The sequence below is a fragment of the Embiotoca jacksoni genome, unplaced genomic scaffold (assembly GCF_022577435.1).
Source record: "Embiotoca jacksoni isolate LCO1_2020_lvr unplaced genomic scaffold, fEmbJac1.0.p SCAF_32, whole genome shotgun sequence".
NCBI lineage: Eukaryota > Metazoa > Chordata > Actinopteri > Embiotocidae > Embiotoca > Embiotoca jacksoni.
Window position 1 is genome coordinate 102,072 of NW_027185384.1, and position 27,349 is coordinate 129,420.

General features: G+C 43.1%; 1 protein-coding gene across 4 annotated transcripts in view; it reads right to left on the reverse strand.

Annotated features, from left to right (window-relative positions):
• Positions 1–27,349, reverse strand: part of syt1a (synaptotagmin Ia) — a 155,474-nt gene that overhangs the window by 62,250 nt on the left and 65,875 nt on the right. The window contains exons 1-2 of one of the 4 annotated variants that reach the window (XM_069164799.1): positions 15,584–15,684; positions 15,373–15,478 (exon numbers count right to left, since the gene is read on the reverse strand). The exons of 1 other annotated variant lie outside the window; for it this stretch is intronic. The gene's annotated coding sequence lies outside the window, so the exon portion shown is untranslated. Of the gene's footprint in view, positions 1–15,372; positions 15,685–27,349 lie in introns of those variants that run through there. 2 more of the 4 variants (XM_069164798.1, XM_069164801.1) reach the window with 2 other exon arrangements.

Below are 27,349 nucleotides of genomic sequence, written 5' to 3' on the forward strand. Positions count from 1 at the left end.
ACATTTAAGGGAATTAGGTGGTGTTAGGAAAAAATGACAACCACTTTGTCTCTGTTAAAGAGCTTACCCGAAGACATGGAGAACAATTCGGTGCAGCTCTCCCGCACACCGGCTTTGACAAAACAAAGGGAAAATCGTTGCTTGTCTGGCGGCACTTGAGTGCACCACTTGTCAGGGTGGAAGTTTTGTGAAAGTGTCGCCTGCCATGACTTGTGGCTCATAATAAACAGGCTGTAGTGCCTTCTAGATTAGGGGATGTGACTCTGGAATAAACGATAAAGCCGCAGACGGCACAGCTCCATCAGGTGTTATGACGCGATGCTGATGTCAAACCACCTCTACGGGCCCTGAAATCTGAAGCCTAACGATGGAACGTGGACTAAATGGACAGGTAGGCGTTCTAAAACTACATCTGTCCTATTTATTTTGTAATAAATAATTACTACACCAAATAAATGTTATTCAATTAAACACAAAAACAATCATCTGACGAAGATAAGGATATAAGGATAAGTTCTCCTGTCTAATTGGACTTTTCTCAGCATCATCCAGATGTCTCCAGATTCCTCCATAAATCTCCCCATGAACTGGCCTGATTTTTCATGTGTGTGTGCGTGTGCCCTAGCCTGACCTTCAGCTGTGGGCCGACACACTCCAGACTGATCAGGCAGAGGAGAACCGACTGCCAGCCCTGCTTCGTCCGCTGTCAGGTGTTGACAACCTGCATAAACATGGAATAAAGAGTGCGGCTCACCTGAGGGGCAGAAGCCAGGATGAATAAACCTGAGGAGTCACTCAGATGAGAAGGAGTTCAGTGAGGCTAAATCTTTTTTTTTTTTTTTTTTTTTTAAAGCTTCATCATGAAGCTTTGCGTCCTCAAATGGCAGCCAGGGGCGGAGCTACAGTGCAGTGGGACTAGATGCGTCTCTGGTTCCGCCAGAAACTCAGACAGTCCCATTGAAGATGCAACTTTTGTGAGCCATGTAGTTTCTCTGTTATTCTGCCTCCGTAGTTTTAGTCAGTTTCTATATTCCAAAGTTGAATGCTGTTTTTCCAACTTAAAAATTATACTGTTATTGTTAGTATGCTACTTTTGAATCAGAAATGTTCATATGAATATGTCACAAACACTAGCCAAACACAGTCTGAAGTATTTTTACATGCATTTATATGTTAATAATGTATCTCATTAACTTAAGTCTATAATACATATATAGAAAAACATAATCAGTTACACTTCCCTAAAAGGTAAATGAATTATCAAGGATCCATGCATTTTTTTCCTGCAGGACTTCAGCATGACTTCATGCATTAATACCTCATGAAATCATCAGGAAGTAACATGAGCTCAAAGTCTTTCATTCATGATCTCAAGCATGAACAACACATTAATTAAAGCATTCACTAAGGTGCGTACATCATCAGTGATTATTTTTTATCAAACATGATCAAAACATGAACTAAATCCTGCAGCACAGAGCACGTCACGACATTATCACTAACTAAGCATTAGTAACTCATGAGTTCATCATGTTTGGGGCTTCTAAAGCGAAGTGGTGAACATTTGATCTTCACTATGCATTGTGGGTAAAACTGCAGTAAGTGCTGGAACATGCTAGAAAAATGTATGAGAACAAATGTTTTCCAATTATTAGGATTTCTGAGTTATTATGTGCGTGTCTTATTCATAGTAACCTGCAGGCAAATGAAAAGACCCAAAAATTTCCCCAAAATTCATCATGGTGATGCTTAATAAACCATAATCATTAATGGTGTACTCACCTTAGTTAATGCTTTAATTAATATGTTGTCCATGTATAAGATCATGAATGAAAAACTTGCATACACGTTACTTACCTGATGAATTCATGAGGTATGAATGCATGAATTAATGATAATTAATGCACCCTTAGAGTAAAGTGTTACCTACAGATGGATTTGAGAAGTTGCCATTTCCAATAAAGAATGAGAAATTGACAATTAGTCGGTTCAAAGCTTCTTAGATGTTGGCCAATCAGAAAAAAATGGGCGTTTAAAGAGACAGATCATGAATGAGGTGCTGCATAAAACACCAATTAAAGATAAAATAAGGATCGATCATGCAAAACTACTCCGGAGGAGTCCCAGAATAAAAAAATAACATAACCTGGAAATGAGTTTAAAATGTCCCCTCTGAAAAGATTTCCCTCCTGCAGCCACGTTCAAACTGTGATCTTTATGCAAATCAATTGAATTTCACTGTAAAGAGAAAGCCTCGTCTGGATGACTGACACAAATATGATTGGTATATTAGCCTATCAGTCATGCTATTAAGGTCTGCCATTATGAATCAGGCTTGATGGTTTGTGATTGGACACTAATGCACACTGGGCTCATTAGTCCTCACTGTTCTCTGCAGATCTGTCCGGGATCCAAATCAATGAAGTCCACTTTTAAAAAAAAGGGGGGACTGTAACAGCTGTGACCTTTGGAGAGGAGAGGTCAATGTGATGCCAACTTCCCCTTAAATTGCTTGAAATTGATTGTGAACAGAACAAGGCGGCTTTCACCTGGTATCAAACAGTTCGGATCGTCGCACGGCTTCACAGCATCAAACATTCTCGCTCACACGCAGCTGCGGGCATGAATTATTCAACAGGGCAAGTTATAGTGATCTGTAGATAATGTGGAGAGCTTCAGGGCTTTATGTACATAGCCAGACATTGTTTTTATAAAATCATGCCTGGGCATCCCGTCCTATCCTGTAATTATGCATGCGGGCACTAATTTCCCACAAGGGGGAACATTGTGTGCCGGGCCTGTCTCTCCTGCCCCCTTAGAGCTACGGCAACACAAGGGGAGAAGAAGCCCTTAACACTCAAACACACACCTACACACTCAGGAGTACTTCCCTTCAGGCATATCTCTGTCAGTACACAGAAAAACTTCATTATGCGGGAAACAAATGTGTCCTCGGCAGCGGAGCCGCTTCAGTAGACGGTGCTCTTTTACGAACGTCTGGATGCTATTGAATTATACAGAAACGGACACTCCTGCTTGGTTGTTCTGGACGAGCCCCTTGATGTGGTGTTGAAAGCCCAAACGAGCTCCAAAAAAAAGGTCTGCAAAAATTTACTTTTGATGGTTTCCCTGAGAAACGGTGCACGGCTCACGGAGCAGGTCTGTATTTTCTCAGAGGCGTTTTTTCGCCATGCCTGACATGATCCTATTTTGAATGGCCCTCCGCGGTAATAAGGTCGTTTGTCTTGTGCAAAAGGAGAGAGGATCTATAGTTGTCATACTCTGAGCTGGAGATAAATGTGAAAAGCTAAGACTGTGGCAGTGGAAAGAATTTATGCAGTCAGGCCATTCCTCTCTGAGCTGTTGTGTGACATGCAAACATAAAAGGATGCAATTAAAGCTGCAGTGGAAGTCTCTCATTCAGTTAATTATTAATCACACGGATAATAATATATATCTCCATGAACCGTTGATGATGTAAAACCTCGGCCTGAACCTCATCCTGTTTCTACCTGGTTATTATTAAACTGATGCTCATAATGGCTCATCATTTCTCTGTCAACAATGTACAGTATATATACACATATATGTTCTTGGTTTTGACCTCACATCCAGCTGGACTTTTACCTGGTTCAACAACAGACGAGACAGAAAGAAGGGAGACACGATTACACTTCGATTTCCATATTTCTTGTCTCTCAAAGGCAGGAAAATGCCCATAATAAACCTCTACAGAAAAAAAAAAGAAGGAAAACGAGGGATATATAGTTGAGACTAACATAAACACAGGCTGTCCACAAAAAAAATGTGCTTCCACTTCCTCCAGTATGCAATGTGAAACACATACGACTCAGTGACGCTCTCCTTCTTTTACTCGTCATGCTCGTCTTCCTCTAAAAGCAAAATGTTAAAAACAAACAGATTGTTCAGCCCCTGCTGCTCGATCTGTCCTGTTTACACTATAGCTTTTGCGGTGAACCACGCTGCTGTAGTTCTGACAAGATGCACCGGGGTCTGACCCTGAAGGCTCAATCTGCTCAAAACCACTTCCACATTTGAATTTCTCACTATGTTTTTTTTTTGTGTGTGTGTGTGTGTGTGTGTGTGTGTGTGTGTGTGTGTGTGTGTGTGTGTGTGTGATAATTTGGTCAGATCGGGGGCAGGAACGAGTGTTTTCACAGCCATAGTGGGAATCCGATTATCATACAGGGATCACGGTCGTCATGGAAACCAAGGATGGTGCACGGTGTTAAGCCGTCCCTTACACATCCTCGTACATTGGAAATTAGTGTGAAAATTCAGCTCCCTTAAAATAAAAGACGCGACAAATTCCATCTCGGAGATCTGAGCACATTGTACGGCAGCTCGCCATATTTTGTTTTCATAGCCGGCGTGTGTGAGAGGAATACAACTCGCGCTGTTCAGAAACATTTTGTTGCATCTCATAATTTATGCATATCATAAAACAAAACACCAAATATCTCACATTCAAGGAGCTACAAATGAATACTTAATGAACAACTTGACTGAGAAAGCTAATGACATCCTTCTACTGCTGAGAAGTTCATTGAGACTTTAAATTGTCACCGAATCTGTTGATTATAATTAATAACACAGTAAAATGTTGAGACCATTTACATTATCCTCTGTCTTTTGCTTGCCAGACATTGTCTGATCGTGTTGTTTGTGTTACACTGTCTATTAATGTCTCTTTGGAGCATTTGGGAAATAACAGGCTGTAACAGCTGTTGTGCTGCTGACATACTGCAGGACAGATTTCCAAACAGATTCATGTCAGGGTACCTTTTTTTGAGCTAGCCTTAAATTTAGGCCACGTTTCCTTAATACACAAAAACAGAAAGAAAAAACAAACAAAAAAATCACCTTACAACTGAGCGGACTTTGGCCAAATTAGAGGAAATATGGACAGTTGCAAACTCAGCGTGGCTACAACACACACAAGCATGGACACAGTTTGTTACTGCCTCTCGAGGGAGGATGCGAACTCATGGAGCGAGTAACCATTCAGTATTTTCATTTGTGGACTTCTGTGGTATTTTATCTAAAATCTGTAATAATTTGACAAAATTCTATAGGAGACCAACTGTACTCCAAATTTTCAAACATCAGAAGTTGTGAGAGACTCATGATTGACGTGGCGGTGGAAGCAGACAGAAACATGTTCCCATAATTCACTCAGTAGATGTTAGTTAAGTCGATGAAGTCTGGGGAAGTCAGAGGGACTTTCTCGTTATCCTCCACGAGGCAGGTGGAAGCTGGAATCAACTCTTTTGGATGGACGTGAGGGAGGAGGGGACCACAGGTGGATGCAGAGTGATCCAAGATGGAAACACAATGCTGCGAGGGGGAGATAAATGAAGCCGGAGCGTCTTGGCCACACCGGCGGAGGACAGCCATCTGCGAGCTCATAATACACGGAGCTTATCTTATTACCACCTCTCCTGAAGAGAGAAACACTTTGTTTTCCCAACTCCCTTTGTCTTCACTCTGTCAGGCGTCTTTTCAGCCGCATCTACTCTTCACTTTCATCCTTGCCTTCCGCATTTCCATGACAAAACAGAGAAATAACAATCCAGTGTGGCTTGAGATTTAATTAGAGGCTGTCAGCGCTCTAATTTACAGCAGCATATGAATGCGGATGGCCATCCTGTTCATTACCCTCTCAAGACATTCCTGCTTCGTGAATTAAAATGAACAGACTTTATCGGAGAATTATCTAGTTTGGATTTCTACACCGTTTTAATCATCACTTTTGTTAAAAAAAAAAAAAAGAAAACATCACTTATGCATACAGACATCTGTTGTAGCTCTGTTATCCGTCAGCATTGAGCACACACAGACAAACATGATGCACTTCATCATTAGAAGGACTGTGGCTGTTGAGGTTGTTGAGGCTGTGCCACGTGGAGTGGGAATAAAACCGCGGGTCAACCCTGAACCCTCGACTCCACCCGCCGGCGCCGCGCCGCGCCGCCCGGAGGCCACAAATGTCTCCCAACTCACTCCGGTAAACACAACGACACACAATATGGCAGCGCGCGCAACAAAAGACATGACTCGGAGCGCTGTCACCACTCATCACGCTGACACAAAAGGAGGCTGCAGCTCGGATGCTGTGCGAGCGGTATAATAATGCGCAGACAGACATGATAGGGTGCTTTCTGGGATCCTCGTGGGGCCAAACACGCAGCCACGGTTGAACGGGATCAATGCGGGAATCAATAAAAGCGGGAGCCTGGTGAGCATTAAAAGCACAGATGAGCCGGGCGGTTTAAGAGCCAAATAACTTGACAGGGACGGTCCTTGACCAGCACAAGTGACCGGCCTCGTGGCCTCGAGAAGGAACCGGAGCTGATAAAAGCGAAGGCAGGATGTGATAAATCTGCGAGCGGTCGTGACGCTGAGAGGTTTTCAAAAGAAAACTGAAATGTGTGGATATATATGCATACGAGCCGGCTAGCACCACACAGCGCGCTCTCAGGCTAGATTCCCTCCTTAGTGCCAGTCAAGCTTACTAGAGCGTGGTCCGGGCTGGATTGATTGATGGACTAAAAGGGGGTGGGTGGGGGAGTTGCGGGGGGCAGCCGTGTGCAGGAGAGAACCCGAGGTTAGACGCCGTCACAGAGCTGACTGCTGCATTCAGTGGGAAAAAGTGTCTGTGGGGCGTAATTCAGCTCACTAAAAGCTCTTAAAGCTTCAGTCACTGGCACGACCAACACTCTCCTGCTGCTGTCCAGTCAAGGAAAAACATGAAGGGAAAAATGTGACTGACATCATATTTTGTTTCCAATTACAGAGGTTGTTGTAAACACGGGCCTTTTTTTTTTCTTCCTTGTCATCGTCTACGTTGTATTAATTTTTGCCCGTGGCACATTTTCAGTAGTTGTTTTGCAAGCCAAATATGAGGAACGTAATTACATGTGATCAGTATGGAGGTCCTGGAAGCAATTTCAATCAGCTGGACTGACAACATTTCAGACATTCGATATAATAACAATTAGCGATGACTAATTTAACTCTTGGCCTAACAAAGAAAATCAGCTGTGAATAGAAGACTTCAGATGTGCAACAGAGGATTTTGAAATCTGCCCATGACAGAAAAATTATCTCAATATTGTTCTTGTTGTCAACAAACACGTTGAACCTCAGTGTTTCCTCCAGATTCTGTGAACTTTTTAACGAAGGCTCAGTAGTTTTCAGTCACAGCTGAGCACTCTGGGTTTAGCAAACATTACTCAGACAGAAGTAAATAGTATTTTCAGGGGACTATTTTCACTTGTGGATTAATACACAACTGGTGCTGCAGTGAGGGTTTATGTTATATCGGATTGAATCCAAATAAACTCTGGTGCACATGTTGTGAAGAAGAAACATGTTACTCTGTGCAACGATTAATTGTAATATCAAATTGTTTTTATATTTCTAGCTTTTAGTTTATTTTGTTTCATTGTATTCAAACTTCATTTCAGTTCACTTCGTCCAGTTTAGAGACGCAAGATATTACATAAAATAAAAGAATACATTAAAAACCCACTAAAATCCAGATATAGATGAGTAATAGTCAGGATTCATGTCTCAAATTATAAGACGACGTGAAATAAAAATGCATTTGCAACAACAATCGGTACAGCAGAGGATGAACAGAAAAGTTTCTGCTTTTAAATGATACGCTGCGAGATGACGCAACACAATGTAAAAACTCAGAATGCAAAATAACGTCCTGAAGCTCCAGACAGCTGCGACTTGTTTGTGAGTTTCAGCCTCTTGAAGAAGTAAAACTTGTTATCTGGGGGCCATCATTTGCTTCCTAAAGACATCTCAGTCCTGAGGGTGAACTCTTGACCGTGCAGTGGCTACTGGTTGGAAATTAGCACGGAGTATTCAGTGAATGTCAAACTCAAGCCACTGTAATCCAGCAGCTCACTCTACTGTGCATTGTGGGTAATTTGTTTCTCTTGAGGGGGGGGGGGGGGATTTATCATATCAGGAGCCAGAGAGGTTATTCACACTGACAGTTATGGCATGAAGCCACGTTTGGCGAAGAGAGAAGAGCTCGATTTGTCTTGAGGACGCTTTTCTAAAAAGATTACTAATAATTGTGTTCTTCTAAAAAACCTGGTGAACACAGTTTCCTCCAACTTTGGCAACAAACTTCTTGCGATTCTTAACTTTCCCTTCCGGGAAAGCAGACTGACGATAAGGAGCTGTTAAACTCGATGCGTCACTGTTCTTCACACCCAGGTGGTCTCAGGTAACAGACTCAAATGTGGAAGGGCAGATTTTGTTCATTTGGCTCCAAATTTTCTGGAACACGTTTCTCCCCCCCAAAAAAAAAAAAAAAAGTCAGTCACGACTTTTGGCAGAGAGTAAGTGATGACGAATGAATAATGCATGAGCTCGGTGTGCTGCAAGTTAATGGAAGTGATCTCACACATTGCTATTTCTACTCACACACACACACACACACACACACAAAACAAAAAACAAAAAAGTGTAAATTTTTCTTCCACTCGCCTGTAAAACGGGTCACTTCTGTGTCTTCTTGGCTCAAAGAAATTCATCACAATGTGCAACAGGCGTGTGCTTTGGGGCTCGGGGTGGACCTCTCCGGAGGAAATCCAAAGGCACTGATTGCATTTCACCTGACTTCTATGCAAGTCTTTCCTCAAACGATTGCAACAAACAAAATGTGAATTTACACTCGCACAGAAGCTTTCTTGCATCGACCCACTTTGTACTTCTCTCTGCAGAAAAGAAAAAAGACTTGAAAAGCTTTGAAATGTATCTGAATGCTGCTTTTTTTTTTTTTTTCCCCCGTCCAATCATGAAGACATAAATCTCATGAATGCTGCGTTCATTTGTGTTTGGTGTGTATTCATGTCCGTTAGCCCTCCGAGACACATCTGTAATGGGATCTGTTCCTCCCCATAGCGGGCCTCCTTCGATAGAGGAGCTGATAACATACTTCCAAGCGGACATCTAAGATCAGAGATCACCCTCCATTTAGCGGAGCCGGCTCTCCTTCAGGGCATGTCGATACATTAAAGGACAGAGTTGGGAGAAAAGGCCTGATCTGAAGATAACCTCTCGCCTTCTTCCTCTCTCCGTGGACGCCTTTTAACATCACAGATCCACTAATTGCAGAAAACCAGGATTGACTGGACGGTCACAGATAGATGGTAACAGCACTGACGCCGGTGATAGACAGAGACACAGCTCAGAAACACTTTAGCATTATCAGCATTAAGACGAAGACTTATACTGGTTTGCAAAGTGAAAATCATTGACGTTGATCAACACTAACCAGCAGCAAAGGTTTAAAAATATGTCCTGTTCACTGAGGAGGACGATCGGTTAACAGAGAAGACAAACAGGAGCCTCTTGGGGAGAATTTTGCCTTCCACACCCTGAAAATCAGGATGCTTTAAGTTAGGGAGACACCAAATCTTTAAGGTTATATTGTATATGCATGGCCAGGTTAAATTTGTTTTCTTTCACTGCTTCAGCACAACAGATAAGAATTCACCCTCATGAAATGTGAGCCTGGATGTAGCCTAGGTATTTAAATTTGGTACCAAATGACAAGACGTTTCCTGATCCTACCCGGCACTGCAGCGCAGTCGGTGCCGCATACCAACGACAACCCAGGGCTGTATATGTTCGTCGGAAAAAAGTCGACATTTTCTGACAGTGACACAAAATGAGAGCGATAATGATAAACATTTGAAAAAAAACAACATATTTTCTCTCATCTGTATTTTTTTTTTCTTTCTTTCCATTAACCTAATTTCACATTCTATCAAACACAAAACAAGCTTGGTGCTTTAACTACCAAAAAACCAGCAGGTTGTTGCTATGCAACAATTGAATATGTTTGAAGTGCAGCGCTACTCTCCAGTTTCCTTTTCCTGCTCGGTAACCTGTGCTCCGAGTGCTTGGGGAAAAAAATGAAATAAAAAAAAAAAAAGGCACTTTTCTTGGTGCCGTCATCTTTGCCCTGTTCCCTCTCTGTAAATAGAGGTCTCTGGTGAATATGCGACCGTCTGTGGAGTCACAGATCTGCTGATAAAAAAAAAAAAAGAAGTAGCTTTTCTTTCCCACTTAGATCGCTGCGGGCAGCGCACTGATTTACACAGCGCGGTGACGAGGACGACAGCTGCCGCGTACCGAGATGGAAAATACATCCTCACCGCCCCCCCACCCCACCCCGTCGCAACTCTCTTTCCTTTTCTTCACTTTAAGCCGCCACCACCACCCCCCCTCCCCTCCTCCGCCCCCCTCCTGTCGTCAGGGCTTCTCTGCGACAGGACGTGGACACTTCAGAGGAAGCAGCCGCTCCGCTGCGGTCGGGTCAGAAGCTAAAATCGCTCGCGTGAACTCTCGCCGGTCTCGTCTGTTTGACACGTGGAAATGAACTCGCAGCGGCCGGCAGTGCGAGCGGCGTCTAACCTGCCTCACCTGCGGTCATCAGCCTGTTTTTACACTGGCACTGCTCCCAGTTTATTAGATCCGTCCAACCTGCAGCCCACAGAGACGAGGACATGTCGGGGGTGGGTGGGGGGGGACAACCAACAACAAAAAGAGTGGACTTTTGTTTTGTGGTAGAGGAGCAGGGCGGAGCAAAATGGGGAAACGCATGGACGCCTTCCCAGCTCATGAGAGCGTCGAGCACACGGTTGTGTATGCGTGGAAAACACTTAACTCGTGCCTATTCAATTATGCTAATGAACACATATACAAATGACCCCGGTTAGCTATTAGCTTTCTCAATTAGGGGGACACGTGTATGAGGGTTCAGAAGACGAAGAGGGAGGAAGAGAGGAGTGACGGGTGGTTTGCTGTCCACTGGTGATAACGGAAGCCTTGGGGCAGGACTTGTGCAGCTTTTATTGTCTCTGGCGGGGGGGTGGGTGGTGGTGGTGGGTGGTGGTGGTGGGGCTGCCGGCTATCCTCTGTTCTTGGAGGACGTGCAGCAGGGCCACCAAATCAATGTCATGCCGAGAACACGTACGCGCATTCGTGCGGACGTGTGAGCATGTGTGAGGGTAAAGTGCAGTGCAGCTATGAGCCGCTGAACGTCTACACCCAACCGCTTCATCACCAGAGATTAGACGGGAGACGAGAATGAGCTTTCATCCAACGGGCCTCATACAGAAATAACTCGTTTCCATGTCTGATTTCACACCCTCTTCACCGTGTTCACCGTTATCACAAGCAAGATGTAAAATACGTCTAATTAATTCATGAAGCCGAGTGATTTGCAACCAGCCGCAGCTCGAGTTACATTTAAAAGGTGACTGTATCAACAAGTGTAATTAACTTCAGATTATATAATAAATCCAAACCATGAGGCTGTGATTTTAAAATGCTTTGCACGTACGTACGTGGTAAAACCGCGCATTAAAACCAATAAAAAAAAAGAATCGATGGAGGCGTAACTGACTCGTACATCACATTAATCACAGCCGAAGCAGATTAATCACAATGATTTTGTAGAGTGAAATGAAACGAAACATTTTGCAGTGGGAGGAGGTGGTACACCAACAGTGAGGTGGGCAAAACTAAAGCTAAAAAACAAAGCTTATTGTCAGAATGTGTGGTTTCAATCTTTACCAATGCAACAACAGCAAAACATCATCAAGGAGCAATTACTGAAACTGCAGTGATGAGTGGAGAGCCTGAGGATGTCATATAGTCATTTTGGATATTAAGATAAATTACAAGAGATTGGGCAGGATGCAAAATGTTAATTCTGTAAGCAAAAGCTGTTTTTTTATTACACATTGTCAATGGAAGAAATCGCTGCAGAAAGTGTGTAGGTTCACTTAAAGGTCACGTTTTATCAAAAAAAGTTTGTGTGTTTATGTGATCTCTTTTTTTGTTTGTTCTTTGGTCCTTTTCTAATATGTCGTAATGCTAGATTTATAAGTCGGACAATAAGTCCAGGACTTTATTGTTCTGTCCCTGACAAAATCTGATATGTTGTGTTTTCATATTACTATATTAGATTACCGTCAATAAACCCAAGCTTTCGGTAGATGCTGCAGTGTAGTTTTTGTTGTGTGGATTTCTGCTTGGCATTTCAAAATTCATGCCGTTTTCATGTTTCATTTTGTGTGCTTGATGGCATGTCTTTGGGTTTAGGGAGTATTAATAGGACATAAGGATATGGTACTGCAGGAAAAGCATATTATTGACTGCAGGTTAAAGGAGGTTATCGCTTTGTCGATGTGGCAGGTGTTGTACTTATTGAGCCAGGCTACCCGGTTAAGTACGGACTCAACTAACAGTCGATGTTAGCTCACAAACACAATCGGACTAATGCTAGTAAATATTCAGAGACTGCTGTGTGTTTTCCTCACCGACTGCTCCTTCTGCAACCAAAATGTAAAATCTGTCATTCCCCACAGTATATTATCTAATCACCACATGAATAATCTTTACAAACAAGACAATATCCTGCATAATTTCCCTGCTCTGATATTGTCAGCTTGTAGTACGTCTCATTATTTTCACCATCGTTCCTCTGTAGACTGGTGGTGCTGTCCATGGGAGGTGGTGCTGAAATTTCACCCTCCTCTGATTGCTGCCACCTCTCCCCCCTCCAGGCAGGAGCGCTGTCCGTGGTTCTGAATCAGCACTGAGCACAGAGGCTCTTCCCACAAAGACAGAAAAATAAGAATTTTGCTGGCTGGGTGGAGAGGCTTGGACCTCGTCTCTTCTGGGACTGTCTGCAAGAGGCAAACAAGGCAGCGTCTCAGCAGGCAGGAGGCTCCACGCCCTGTTTGCTTCAGAGCTGTCACATGTGACAGCGTCATCTAAAGAGAGAATGGGGGGGGGGGGGGTTGGAGGAGCTGGAAGCCTCAATATGTCCCTTAGATGGATACAAAACAGGATTGTGGTTTGATGGGATATCGCCTGTCTCAAAAAATGATTTCTTTACTTTGCTCAGATGTGTGAACGTCTGAGGCAGCCAGCTGAATGTGCGATACAAAAGAGATGAGATTGCTTTTCAGCAAATCAAAGGACATCCCCTGTTATCTCCACACATTTCATCCCTGTGTTTTAAACATTCAGACCGACACATTGTGAATGTGCATCCAGTGGGATCATGTGTGAAAAGAACGGCCGATCCCTGCTCATGAGAGGCCCGACCCCTCTCTCTCCATCCTGTCTTTCCCGGAGTAGAAAAGCCGGCCAATCAGAGTGGACGAGGCAATGAGTCACAGAGAGCGGACTGCATCCAGTGGACCGAAAAGGAGCTGCCTACCTGCCGCTCTGGGCAGGAAAGCAGGGACGTCCGTGTATATGTGGTGATCCGCTCACAACTCTTGCGTGCACGCACGCACGCGCGCACGCACACACACACACACACACACACACAGGAGAGGCTTGTACATTTATAAATATAGCGTTTCTCCCCTAAAAAAACAAAAAAAACACAAGTTTCCCGTCAAAGAGGATAATTCTCCTCTAACTCATCACACTTTTATGTTCTTTGATCTCTTTTTATGGAGCTTTATGAGACAAAGTCATCACTCTGAAATGCTGCCACTCAGGAGAACAGCCGCCGTAACACTTCAAGGTTGTGTGAAGGTCAGCAAATTGCCTGCATCCGTACAGTACAGTATGTCATTCAAGGCTGTTAAACAAAAACAACCGTTTGAATGAGAGCCTGAGACATTCATTAACTATTAATGCAAAGGGAGAGCTCACAGCTGGATACACACCACACCAAATTGGACTCGCACACACCGGTGTTCACATGACAATATTCTACCCCTACCTCCCCCCCCAAAAAAGGATTTAATTGTCCTCAAAGAGAATTAATCGTGTTAAATAGCTTCCACAAATTACTCCTGATTCTCCACATAAATCTAAAGGTAACAATGGACTGAATAAGATATTTCAGGTCCACTATTGAACGCACAAATCCATTTTTGAATGAGCCACAAAGGAACTGTGGATGTGAATAGGATTTATTGGACCTTGCAGGAGAATAAAGGGACCTGGAAGGTGGTGGGAAAATGGGAGTCAAAATGGAAGTGAAATCCAAGTGAATTGCTTTTTGCGTCTGAGAAGACCGGAGCCGGGCAGAGGGCTCGTTCCAGCGCACGACAAATAGACAGGGGGCCCCATTTGAAATCTCCACAATCCATCAAGCCTTCAACCTTTTTCATGTTTCTAAATGAGAGAGAAGAGGGGGGGTATAAAAGTGCTAATGTTACTAAAGAACCGAGAAGCTTTGTTCAGCCTCTGGCTCGCTAGTCTGTCTTTGTTTAATAGTCTACTGTACCTCAGCACACATGCATGCACGGAGGGAAGAGAGATCGACTAGTTCATTTCAGCTGGGATAATGAGGCCGGAGAGACGGAGAGGAAGAGATAAGGGACGACAAAGGGGAAATGACAAACAGCAGGGAAGGCAGTACAGTGATTCGATTACAGTAGAACTTCTCATTAAATGACAAAGAAAGAAAGCCCAGGGTTAGGAAAGCCACAGTAGTGGATACAGCTGCTAAATATGTCCCTTTTTCTGTGGGGCAGTAACTGTCTCCTCTGACTGTACTGCTGCCACGCTGAGCCCGAGGAGCAGCCATTGAGCTGGAGCTCGGCCTAACCCTCTGTGGGTGTCTGCTGCTTATTCCCCTCCCGTCACTGATGCCACGGATCCTATCAGCTGTGGAGCCACATGCCGCCAGGTCCCCACGTTAAAGATGTAATTAGATTGCTGGCAAACTCATATTTTGACCGAGAAAAACTGAACACGTGTAGATTTGTAAGCGCTGATCACTAGGGAGAGGATGTAACGTGACAAATTTGAGGGGAAAACAAGAACGAAAGACCATAAAAATTTATTTTAATAAAGCACTAGAAGCCTTTACACTTTCTCCAATATGAATCTAATTTAGGAAATGTGTTTTTTTTTTTTTTTTTGCTTCCCTTTTTAGTGCCTGTCATTGTAAATCTGACATCCTCTGACATCTGTCACCCTGGATGAGCTGCTGTCACAAAAGAAAGCTGCACCTCCTCCTCCGATATACGACCTGACTCTTCCAATCCCAGTTATAGTAGTGTCCTGCGAGCAATGTCTGCTTATATGCACACAGGCGCAGGCACGCACACGCACACACACACACACACACACACACACACACACACACACGCACACACACACCAGGCATGGCATTCATTGCATTATGTTTCAAAGCAGCAGCACAAAAGAAAGCTCTCTTTGCCATTTGACTGTATAACCATGTTATCACCATCTCCACACAGCCATCCTCCTCCTCTCTTCCTCTTTTCTTTTCTTTTTTTTAAATTTTCTTTTCTTTTTTTAAAAATCTCTTACCCGGCGACACGCTGTCTTTCCTGAGTCCTCTTCACAATCCCAGAAAAGGGGGTTCAGACAAGTTCTGCTTCTTTTTTTTTTTTGCCGAGCGGGGCTTGATGTGACACTTTGAGGGGGGAAAAAAAGAAAAAGAAAAAAAAAATCAGTGGCTAAAAAAGCAATGTCCTCCTCTTTTCTTTTTTCACACGGAAGCTCAAGAAAAAGCACTCACGATCGCACACTTGAACACCCAGTCAACAGCTCTGGCAAGCGAGCAGCTCGCTATTCCTTCCTCCTCTCTTCCCTCTCTCCCTCTCTCTCTCTCTATCCGTCTCCGTGACACTCGCCTCCTCTCCTCCCGCCCACCTACTCCAGCGCCCTCCCCCGACTTCTCTCTCTCCCCCCTCTACCTCTCCCTCCCTCGCTTGCTCTTCTTCTTTTTCTTCTGTCAGACAAAACGCACACATCCCCTTTATCTCTCAGCTCACTATTTTCTGACACCCCCTCCCCCCTCCCCGCGCCCCCCGCTCCGTGAAAACAAATATCAGTCGGTGGTACCATTAGACGAGCATCTCCACACACCGTCTACAAACTTATTCTCAGGTTTGCGGAGCATTTCGGGGAGGGGGAGCGGGGGAGGGGGAAGAGGTATTTTTTCCTCTCGGAATAAGACAAAGGCTAATAACATCACATGTTGTGAGTAATGAATAAACCTAATGAGGCTTTCATACTGTACGTGATTACAGTGAGGACTCCCTTTCACCATGTCTCCCCGTCTCTTCCCCCGTCTCTCCTCATAAAAGTCTCGCTCGTCTATCCGATGCCGCTCAGGTCCCGTTCTGCAGACAGCCAGTCAAGGGCATTCCCAGAGTAAGTGTATGCCAATGCTCCGCCTGGAGGAGCCGCCTCGCGTCCCCCCCCTTGACACTCGGCTCGACCAGATGTGGCACTCGGCTCTCCTAGGGAGGGGGCAGCAGATGCAAAGGCAAAGGAGGTCCGGCAGCAAAAAAAAAATAAAAATCTGCCAAGCAGTCAAGTCTCCACTTCAGTGGACACGGTCGGGTCAACAGCATCTGATCTGAAGGAGGATGTTCAGAAGTACTGTGGCCTACTTCCAGGTTTAGTTTGAAGCCACGAGAAGATGCTGTTAACGACAAAGAGCTGTAATAATATAACGATAATACAACGTGGACATTTTCTACATTATTAGAGGGAAAGCACATTATGGATTCACAGTGGACCTCATTAATTAATCACCATTTGTTTACATGGTGACTCATGGCCATTACATGCCCGGGCTTGTACAGAATAGAGCAGCATACAGTGTATGTAAAAGAGAATTTGTAATTATTGTTCCTGGTGAATTTCCTGAGTAACTTCCACCGCTCACTTTGAGTAAAAGACAAAAACCTCTTTTAAGGATACATGCATGAAAGCTTCAGTTAAGATCAGCGGTTGGTAAATGTTCATTTTCAGGACACCGACGCATTCAGTCACTCCGCTATTGTCTGAAACGCCTTTTCAACTTCTTTAATTACGGCAGCAGTGTTTCCTTTTTTACACATTTTGTCCTTTACCTCCTAATATGCTTCCATTAAGAGCTGTTGCTCTCTCTCTGTACAGTAGGCGTGGTCTTTTGAAGCCGTGAATACGCATTTTATCCAAACTAATTACACCTGGCCTGACGTAGCCACGCCCGTTTAGTCCGCCTTTGTAACCAGGAACTGTATTAAACCAGGATGCTCAGCCTAGACGAGATCAACCCAGGCTTTATTCTGTTATCCTGGATTTCTTAATTCTGCTTTTGTGAAACAGCCTTGTGGTTTGTTATAAAAGGTGAAGCTGTAGTTTAGTGATTCAATTTAAAAATAAGTGAGGAGACTGGAACAGAAAAATACATGTGACATGATGCAGGGCTGGTGGTGGGATTAGACTTGAGACTAATATAGGGAAAATTAAACCTTGACCATTATGAAAACCTAACACAAAATCAAACAACATTTCCGCAGCGGGTACTGCACTCCTTGATGCGTCATCTCTCATCCAATCAATCCTCTCCCCAGGAAATCCTTAAATTTACCTTTAACGTTTGCTTGTTTTGTCTATCCGAAATAATTAAGAGAACGGCATCTATTTTCTACTCTGCTGCACATCTGTGAGCTGCGAGAGCTCAGGAAGTCTACAGCAAACTGATTCTGCGAGATACGGGACTGCGGGCGTGGACAGATGTCTGTATACGTCTATGGAGAGACCCAACCTGTAAATAAAGTGCATGGGCTGATAAAGCACAATGAGACACATGGCACTGTTGACAACACACACAGAAAAGCTAACAGGCATGTAGCCGGGACAGAGGAAAGGTAAACAGGCACTCTGTGTTAATGATTACAAACTAACACCCTGTCTGGACTCTACACAGCTTGCCTCCTCTCTGTACACAAGCTTTGGTTCACTGCTTCTGTGTGTGTGTGTGTGTGTGTGTGTGTGTGTGTGTGTGTGTGTGTGTGTGTGTGTGTGTGTGTGTGTGTGTGTGTGTGTGTGTGTGTGTGTGTGTGTCTTGTGTGGTGCGGCTGGCTTTGGGGGCATCGATTGCGAGATAAGGTGATGTGGCCGTGGCAGATTTGTGGCTCAGCAGTCTTATGGTTCGACCCTAATGAGCAGCGGAAGAGGTGCTGCCATGCTGAGCGGTGCAGGCCGTCCTCCGTGGAGAATATCTGTTGTCTCGCCAAACGAAGTCGGCTGTATACACACATCTCAGCGCCAGCACAGGCCATCCGCTATCACAGCTCAGGGGCTCGAACACCTCCGACACCTCCGCGCTTATCTCCCTTGCAAACTGGCTGGAAGATAATAGTTTTGGGCCAAACAACTTCTCCGAGAAGGAGAGTAAACATTCTGGAAAGTCGACATACTGTACGAGTTGTTTAGAGATTAATGCTGGTCTAAACAGAAAAAAAATAATGCAGGCAGCTGTGTGACGGCTGAACTGGGTCTCAGGGTGCAGATTATGGCCCTCGGTGAGCTCTAAAAAGTGCAGCACAAATCTGTGACTGTTAAAACAACCACCGGCCCAACTCTGAAACACTGCGAGAAGAAAGTTTGTACTGTTTGCACATCCTATTTTCTGCTGGAGAAGATTAGCATTTCTTCTACTAAATGGAAACCTTGAGTGATAGGCTTATATTCATAATCCAATAAATTCTCACTTTATTTGGTATCGATGGTATCTCAGAGAATCAGTGCTATATACTGTAATCCATTTAATCTGCCGTTGAAAGTTTTTTAGAACTGGGAAGTTGTATTTTACAGTGACAGAAACAGAACCTGACGAAGCTAAGAAGACCTTTTAACTTCATTTAAATAAATAGAGAACAATGTCAGAAAACTCCTTTACTGCAGCTTGTGTTCGGGGATACTGTTTGAGTCTTATTTTGGTATTTATTCACTTGGTGTTGAAGAGAATGATGTGTTTACTCTGCAGTTTTGTTGCCGTATTACCATTTCCTAGCATGCCCTGTAACTTTTGAGGATAAAGAAACCAAATTAAATCAATGTACTGGGCAGAAATTATATTTACTTTTGTTAAAACATGCAGCTTTGGAACATTTCAATGAAGACATAATGATACATGAATGGAGTTGATTCAAAACCATAAGTGTACAAGGTAGGAACTCAATATATACCTATCACAGTCGCGAAGGGCCATACATTGGCTTATAACAAAGTTTTCATGCAGCATTATTTGTTCCACACACTGTATATGTATATTATTTTGCCGTTATAAACCTTTTTAATGTGATAAAGGTTTTACTCCACCAGTGTCAAATAAAACATACTTTTAAGTGTTGACTGTTAACACTGTGAGTGACTTCACATTGAATCAACTCGAGGTAGGAGTTAAATTTTACTCCTAATGGATGAGTGTTTTAACACCTATTAGAGTTCAGGTTAACTCCTGAAAAGGAGTGAAGAAAAAAAAAAAAAGATTAACTTGAAAATAACTTCATTCACTCTGCTTCAGAGTGTATTCAATGGTCTCCCATGGAAACTCAAACAGGTGATTTGAACCCACATTGAGTTTATTCTAAAGACCAGAATTTGTTGTCAGGATGAGAAATGAGAAATTCAGTGAAGATGAACCACAGAAATAATAAGGATAGCACCAAAAAACAACCTTCAAAATGTTACCCAGTGCTTACAGGTGTTTTATACATCTTTAATTAAATGTAATTGAACACACTGTACAGTATAACAGCCTAGAGAGAGCTCTCCCTATATTAACATTAGGAACCATGCCTGCCATTAATTAAGAGAGAAATGATAAAAAAAAAAAAAAGAGAACATAATGACCACAAAGCATTTTTAAAACAATGCACCAGCACTAACACGAGGCCAACAAAACCATTTTAATTCGAACAAAAGATGACCCTTTATCAAACAAACATTATGTCCCATGTCTGTTTGCAACAGTAACCTCTATTTTCTCTGTTGCTGCAGAGGGTGATGGACACTTCACACTTCAACATTTCCAAAGAAACGGACAGGGACTATGAACAGAAATGTTTCCAGGCAGGAAGCTGTCTCTGGTCAGCCTGGATTGAACAAGAAAGGAAGAGAGACTAGGAGAGATCAACAGTGTGAAAGAGGAACGAAAAGGGCGAAATGGCATTTAAGAAGAAAAAAGGCGGTGAAATAAAAGGAGATGGGTGAACAAAGGGGCCAATTTCACAAATGTCAGGAGCATTTGAATGGTCACCCTCCGACACTGCAAATTATTGGTCTTATTCAGCCACTAAGAGAGAGAACAGGAGCTTTTGGAGTCAGAAGTACCTTTTGTAACTCATCTATACAATCCTTTAATGGCTCAAATTGAATTGCATTGGGACGACAGAGTAAAACCTAAAAAGTAATACGGTAAATGGTAGAAAGTCCTTAAGGCTTTACATTTTGGAACAACTCCAGCCCTGTTATTCAGAGCAACAAACACAACATGAAAGCTATTTTTTTTGGAAGAATGGCAAGTCCAAAAGCAGAGTTTATGTCACTCAGTATCCAGGAAAGTAATTAAGTCATGGGTATATATATTCATAGTTTTATAATGTATATTTATACAGGCACAGAGGCAAAGGGACATTTTCCTGATAAGAATCATGCAGTCGCATTGTGGATGAAAAACAAGGTGACTTTGAATCTGCCCACAAGCATGAATTCAATTTTAAAAAGACATCATCATCTGGCCGTAGATGCAGACTCACAACTCACTACATTTCTTCACTTTACAAATTTTACTGCAGTTTAAAAATGGGTTCATTCACACCTTTCCCTCCGTCCTCCTGCATTCCACTTAGTTCCATCCATCCAATCACTGCCTTCTGTTACATCAAAAGAGGGTTCTTTCCCTAATTTCCCATCTTGCTCACCTCACCTCCACCCCAACTCCACCTGAGGGGTGAGGACTCGTTATTGAGGCAGAGGCACTTCCCGCAGAGCGCTCTGTTAGGATCTAAGGAGAAAGTTTTGGGTGTGAGACTCAGTCACACCATCAAAGCAGTCTGCACCAAAACTTTCTCAATAAAATGAGTCATCTCCTGTTGTGAAGTTGCTTCTAGCCGAACTGTCTAGTACTCAGAAGGGCACTAAATGAGCTCTTAACAGTAAACTGTCTCTAGCGCACATGAATTATATTCATTCGGGAAATACTTATGTCAGCCAACTCCAGGAAAAACATTTCACAGAAATTGACAGAGAGGCAAGATCTCCTGTCGCAAGTTCGCGACCTCGACCGTCTTGTTTCTTTCCGTTTTTTTCCATTTCCTCACTACTAAAAATGCAACTGTTGCAAGTAACTCACCATCACTGTCGTCATTAATGTCTTAAGATGCTAAAAAATTATATCCAGCAAGGAAAAAGTCTGAAAAGCAGGCAGGTAAAAGAGAAGTACAGAGATGTTACACCGTCTCGTCTGGTTGCTTCGGTGCATCCCGACAGGTTTCGGGATGTTGCAGACTGAAGAATTGTGAGGAGTAACAAGTTTGAAATGATCTCACGTGAATCTTTGGTTTGAACTGGCCCCAAAAAGTTTTGTGGGAAAAGACAGGAACATCTATCGATACCGTGTGATAACACCAGTCAAAGAAATATTCAATGTTTATTACCACCAGTCATGAACCACAAGACACTTGGCAGTGCCTTAAGTCACAAAATGTGCATCCCTGATTAACAATATCATTGATCTGTGCAGATATTACTCAAATTCTGAGTCCACTCGGTGAAGTCGCACTTTTTGCCAGTTTTAATGCACTCAAGTTGTATTTCCCTGACCCGCCCAGAGTATCCACTAATAATTCTCTCCGAGACACAGACATGCACTTCCAAATGGAAGAAAGTAGCCCTAATTACAGCTAATGCTCTCATTTAATCTCTGTGTCTTTCTCTGTGTCTTTCTCTGATTCCCCCACCCCCCCTCCTCCCCACCATCTCTCTCTCTCCACCGCAGGCAGGAAGCTGCCACGAATCACTTACAGCTTTATCAGCGGATAAGTGGCTTTTCAAATATGGAGCTATTCAGAGAACTCTTTTCAGTACGCACAGGTGCTCCTTTTCACCGCCACGCGCCTCCTCGCTACTGTACACAGACTCCCACCTACACACAGACACACAAACATACGCCGCACAAAGTTACACACAGAACACCTGCCGGGGTCGGCGACACTTGCCAATGGCGCTGATGTCACACAGATGTTTGGCTGGCTTCTGAGGTTACGAACAGGACGGCAGAAGAGCTGCTTGTTTTCCCCAAAGTTTCCATTCTTAAACCGCTGACGACTTCAGAGGGTTATAATGTTATTTTAAGCAAAAGAAAAAAAAATATGATTGTAAATGTTTTAACCATTCAGCTACAAATTACATATACTCAGATTCCATTATCCGTTCAGAGAATTTCTATTGTTCGAGCTTTTGTTTGATCCTCTAATTTCCACTGTTCTCAGTTTTTATTTTTTTGATGTTATAAAACTAATTTTTTGTTATTTCTTCGACATTTATCACTATTATCTTGTCAAGTTAAATTATCATGGTGTGCATTCGATGCCTTGAAACACCGTGCTGGAGCATAACAACAGGAACTCTGAAGAGATTGTCAAAAATAATTGTATTTTGTTATTGGAAAATCTATTCCAACTCGATACAAAGAAGCCAATAAGGATATTTTGAAAAGCGAAATGTAAAATTTGACATTTTTTGATTGAAAGGAGTGACTAACATGGCTGAAGCAATTTTCAAAACATCATGAATTCTAATGGAAAAAAAAAATCCCTGTAATGGTTTTCGGGTTCAGCAAACTAATAATGTTGTTGTTAATAATAATAATGTTAGTGCTTTTGAATGAGAAAATCTGAAGAACAACTTTAAGAAAATTTCTTCAAACCTGGCACAGACGTTGACTTGGTCCCAAAGATAAGATGATTAGATTTTGAGGGTTAAAGGTCAAGTAACTATGATCTAACCTCTCTCCCATCTGTCTGTCCAATTCTCGTTTCCATTATCTCAGGAATTAATCTCAAAAAATAATTGCAATTTGGCACAAACGTGACTCGGCCTTAATAATGAGATCTGTCCCGTTTTTGTGAATGCAAAATGTAAACAACACATTGAGGGACAAATTTGGCACAAACATTCACTTGGACTTAAGGATGAAGTGAATAGACTTTGGAGGCCAAAGGTCAACGTGACCTTACAAAACACATCTGTGGCCATAACTCCAGAAATCATACAATAATTATGAAAATATTTCACACAAATGTCGAATAGGATAAATTAGTAACGTGATGACATTTTGACCTTCTGCAAACCCCTTTTCTGGCCATTATCCAACACCATAACTCGGGAACGATTGTGAAGGCAAGATTGTGACCATATTAAACATTAAGTTTGAAGCTGAGCTGGTCACACTCATCTTGGGTGTCTAACTTGACACTGATTGTGTAGATCTTCTGCGCTGTCAGGTTGAAGATGTGTGTGAAAAGCTCCACATTTTAGAATTTATAGCTTGCAGTAACATCTATATTTGAAGGACTGTCTACTGTAAATCAGCCTTATCGGACAAGCAGTTTTTTTCAACGTCTTTATTACATACATCATGTGAGCCTGGAGAAATGTGGATGGAAGCTGCAAATGGACTGGTTGGCGGTAATTTAACCCAGCAGAGCTTATGTCGATAACTCTGGCTGTTTTTCTAGAGTAAGTCCTATTAGCATGCTCAGTAGTCTTTATCTCCTCTCCTTCCCCTTCTTACTTCAGTCACTCTGCTCACAGAGGGCACGTCCAGCTCATCCCAGCAGTGATAATTACGACATTCTTATGGAGGGATGAGTAGCCCTTTTGACCTGCGAGTCCCCTTGACTAACACACACGAGGTGGCGAGAGCAACGTGAGGGGAATTGACTGGGACTGATGACCGGGGAACTTTGGACTGAAGACACACAAGCACACTGCGGAGAGCACACGTCTTGCATAAATAAAGCCGCCGAGGAGCATCTGTGTACAGACAGGAACAGTGTGTGTGTGTGTGTTTTTTTTTTTGGAGGGCTGCTGTCTGGGACAGGATTGAGAAGTCAGCGCTGCCTGTTAGAGTGCCCCGGGCCGAGTCAGTGTAGGGTACTCAGAAGGGGGATTAGCGGGGATTTAGAGAGCAGTAATTACCCTTGCCCATGAAGGGTTTGGTAATTAAATTACCTTAGCAACCCCGTTACTGCCCAGCCACACAAAGACCCTCCAAGGTCAGCGAGAGTGGAATTTCGGCATATGCCAATTTAGTTTTCTTGCATCGTCAATGGAAACATCTCCTTTTGAGCAGCAACATTTTCAGCAAACAGAAACAGTGAATTGTGAGTCGCATGCATTATGCATCGCGTTTGATGTAAATGTTTTTCTATGTATTTTCTGTATGTTTAAGTCAGAAACCATAATGCTTTTGTGCTTTTTATCACACAAGTGGAAAATGGTGGAGAAAAACAGTATGCTGTAGGAATATAGGTTAGCCATAACAAAGCAATCTGCTGGAAGCGCTACCGCTCTTAAATTGTTTGATATTTGGTTGAACGTACATTCAAAGTGAGCTTTTATGATATTAAATTTTGCCGAACCGCCATCACAAAATAGTTCTGTTTAACTTTTAAGCACAGCTGCGACACGGAAAAGATTGGTGGTTAAGTGAGAAATTAGCTGAGGTTAAAAGACAGGAGGATTTGAATTAAGGAAGAAGAGGCACCGAGGGAAAGAGAGAGAGAGAGGGAGATGCGTGGGAGTATCAGCATTTCCCACACAGGAAGGAGAGTCACGATCCACCAACGAGCAGCACTCGTCTCTTCTGCTCAAACTGACATGTAAACAACGTGTCCGATGCATGCGTGCAACCTCGTTTTCAAATCACATACTTTCACATAGAATTAAGCAGAATCTATGCTGTATATAAAGTGCACTTTACCTTTAGATTTAAATGATCTCTATGCCAATGGAGCTTGCCACTAATGTTTATTTTCAATTCAGTGACTTATTTCCCAGTTTGCTCAGCGTGTGACCCGTCCTTAAGCTGCTTCTTTATGACTTCTTTACATCCGTAAGCTGCAGCGGCACGATAACATCCCAAACCCTGCACACTGCACATACTGCGCGAGCATTCGTGCTGACATATGAAACGTGTACAGAGAGATACGTTGGCCACATGTGCACACTCAACCAAACAAATCACACCGAAACGCATTCAGCAACATCCATTAAAAAGGAACGGGGGATTCACTCAATTGCATTGCCACCTAGTTCATTTCCTGCATTTATGAGCACACATTTTACACACACAAAATAATGATGGAACTTGATGACCAAGTGAAAGCAATAGATCAAAGTGACTGAACTAATTCAGTAACACAAGCTTCTGTTAAATCCTCCTATAAAAAAAAAAATGCTGCATTGACAGGGTTGAGTTGGTTTATATTTAACACATTAAACTAAGCATACGCAAAAACTAACTGATGAGCATCATGTGTCTGTACAAAGATAATCTTTCTTGTTCTTCTGTTGCAAGCAATTTTCTAAAAATGAAATATAACGGCATAACGAAAATATTGTCCTGCCAAAAGAACTCATGATAATTGTCCTGTTATTATCACCAAACACCTTTGAACACACTTTAGCAGGTGATTAATGTGAAGACGATGTTCAGTGTGTACTAACATGCTAAAATAACATTTAAATTCCTCTCCTGGAACTGATTCAACCTCTAAAATCTCATCTGTGGTCCTGAGAATTACAGATTTATAAGGTTTTCAGAGAAAAAAAGGTCCCCGAATGCATTACAGTGGCTGTAACTACAGCTTTTACCCTCATTCAGTACGTGCAGATCTGTGAATACACCTCTATCCCCCCCCCCCCCATCCCTCCGCTGCTCGTCTGAAGCTCAAGCCAGCAGCTCCATCATATGAAAAGCTCCACCCGGTTTGTGACGTCTGAAAGCCCATCTGTCTGAATCAGTGTTTTGCAGAATCTCACTCTGTACCAGAACAGAAATGCTCAGCCGTGGCGCTGACTGCATGTTTCACTCATTATATGTCTTGTAGCATCTAAAAGAAACACCACACGGGCACGTTAACTAGAAGTAAAAAAAAAAAAACATAAGTTAAAAACATGATTTTCACTGGAGGAGGTCTTTAACAAAGAGAAGAAAGTTCTGAGTCTGCAAAGTCATTAGTGTGATATTCATCATCTCCACAGGGATGCTTGGATGTTAACAAATGATGTGGTTAATTGCTTGGAATACATTACTGATTACACTCTGAAGGTCTAAAATATTGGGAACGCCGTCCTACCGGGGTTATGTTTGCAAACGCAACGCCCCGAACTAAGCCACAAGGTGTTATCTAATACCTTCTATACTGTCAAAAGTTATCAAAGTAGACGTCTACTGTGTGCGCTGATGAAAGCAGTCTGCTCGGATGCACGCCTTTCTGTGCACAACAGATCGTACAGCATATGCCATAACAATTGCTCATTAAGCAGAATTGAGTCTGTCTGTCAAGCACCTGTATTTGGGGAGGGAAAGGCAGCCAGCTAGGTTTCCTTCGACTGCAGCGGATGATTGATGCCCTTGTTGTACATCAGATGTTGAAAATTCCAGACACCCACGGGGGTTCTCCTTTATTCATTTTTGTGAGCTTTACTCTCTACTTCCTGAAGTTACTGGGAGGGAAGCAAAGGGAAGTGTTGGGATTGGCAGCTCTCCAGAAACCAGTTGATCAACAGACATGTATCACATAACCGGGCCGTTAGTCTTCCGCTGCAGCCGGCTGGAACATGTAAAGGACATGAGCAGCTGGTGCCAGATCCCCTCTACAGCACCTGATGGGGCCGATGCTATCGACTCGGCAGAATTAGGCCGCCTCACGCAGCAATAATTACAACAAGAGATCTTAATCTCGACGGTGTGAATGAAAGCAAAGGGGGGGGGGGAAGTAAGTGTGTGTGTGTGTGTGTGTGTGTGTGTGTGTGTGTGTGTGTCACACTGGCTCTCTGAAGTCACACCCATCTCACCAACGATCCCAACCCCAGAAGTCTCCTTGACGGTGCCCTTCACAGCCCCGGCTGCACCGCCTGCGTGTCACAGAGCAGATGCGACGGTCCTGTTGATTTAACTCAGGATCACCACAAGCTCTGCGTGTCACCAAAAATGTGCACTCTTTCGATATTTGAATCAAAACACATGCTTTCTCCGTACACGAGGAAACACAAACACTTCTACTTCTCACACGGCATCCTCAGCGGCTGCCGTGTGAATTAGGGCATTCAATTAACCCCATGAACCCCAGGGCTATTTTTAGGGTAACTTCACCACCTTCACTTTTAAGCTAATATCTTGTTCATGATAGGGGCTAGTTATTCATGCTACATCTTTTTTTTTTTCAGGACAGTCTAGGCTATCCAGATCTTTCATCGTTTAATTTGATAA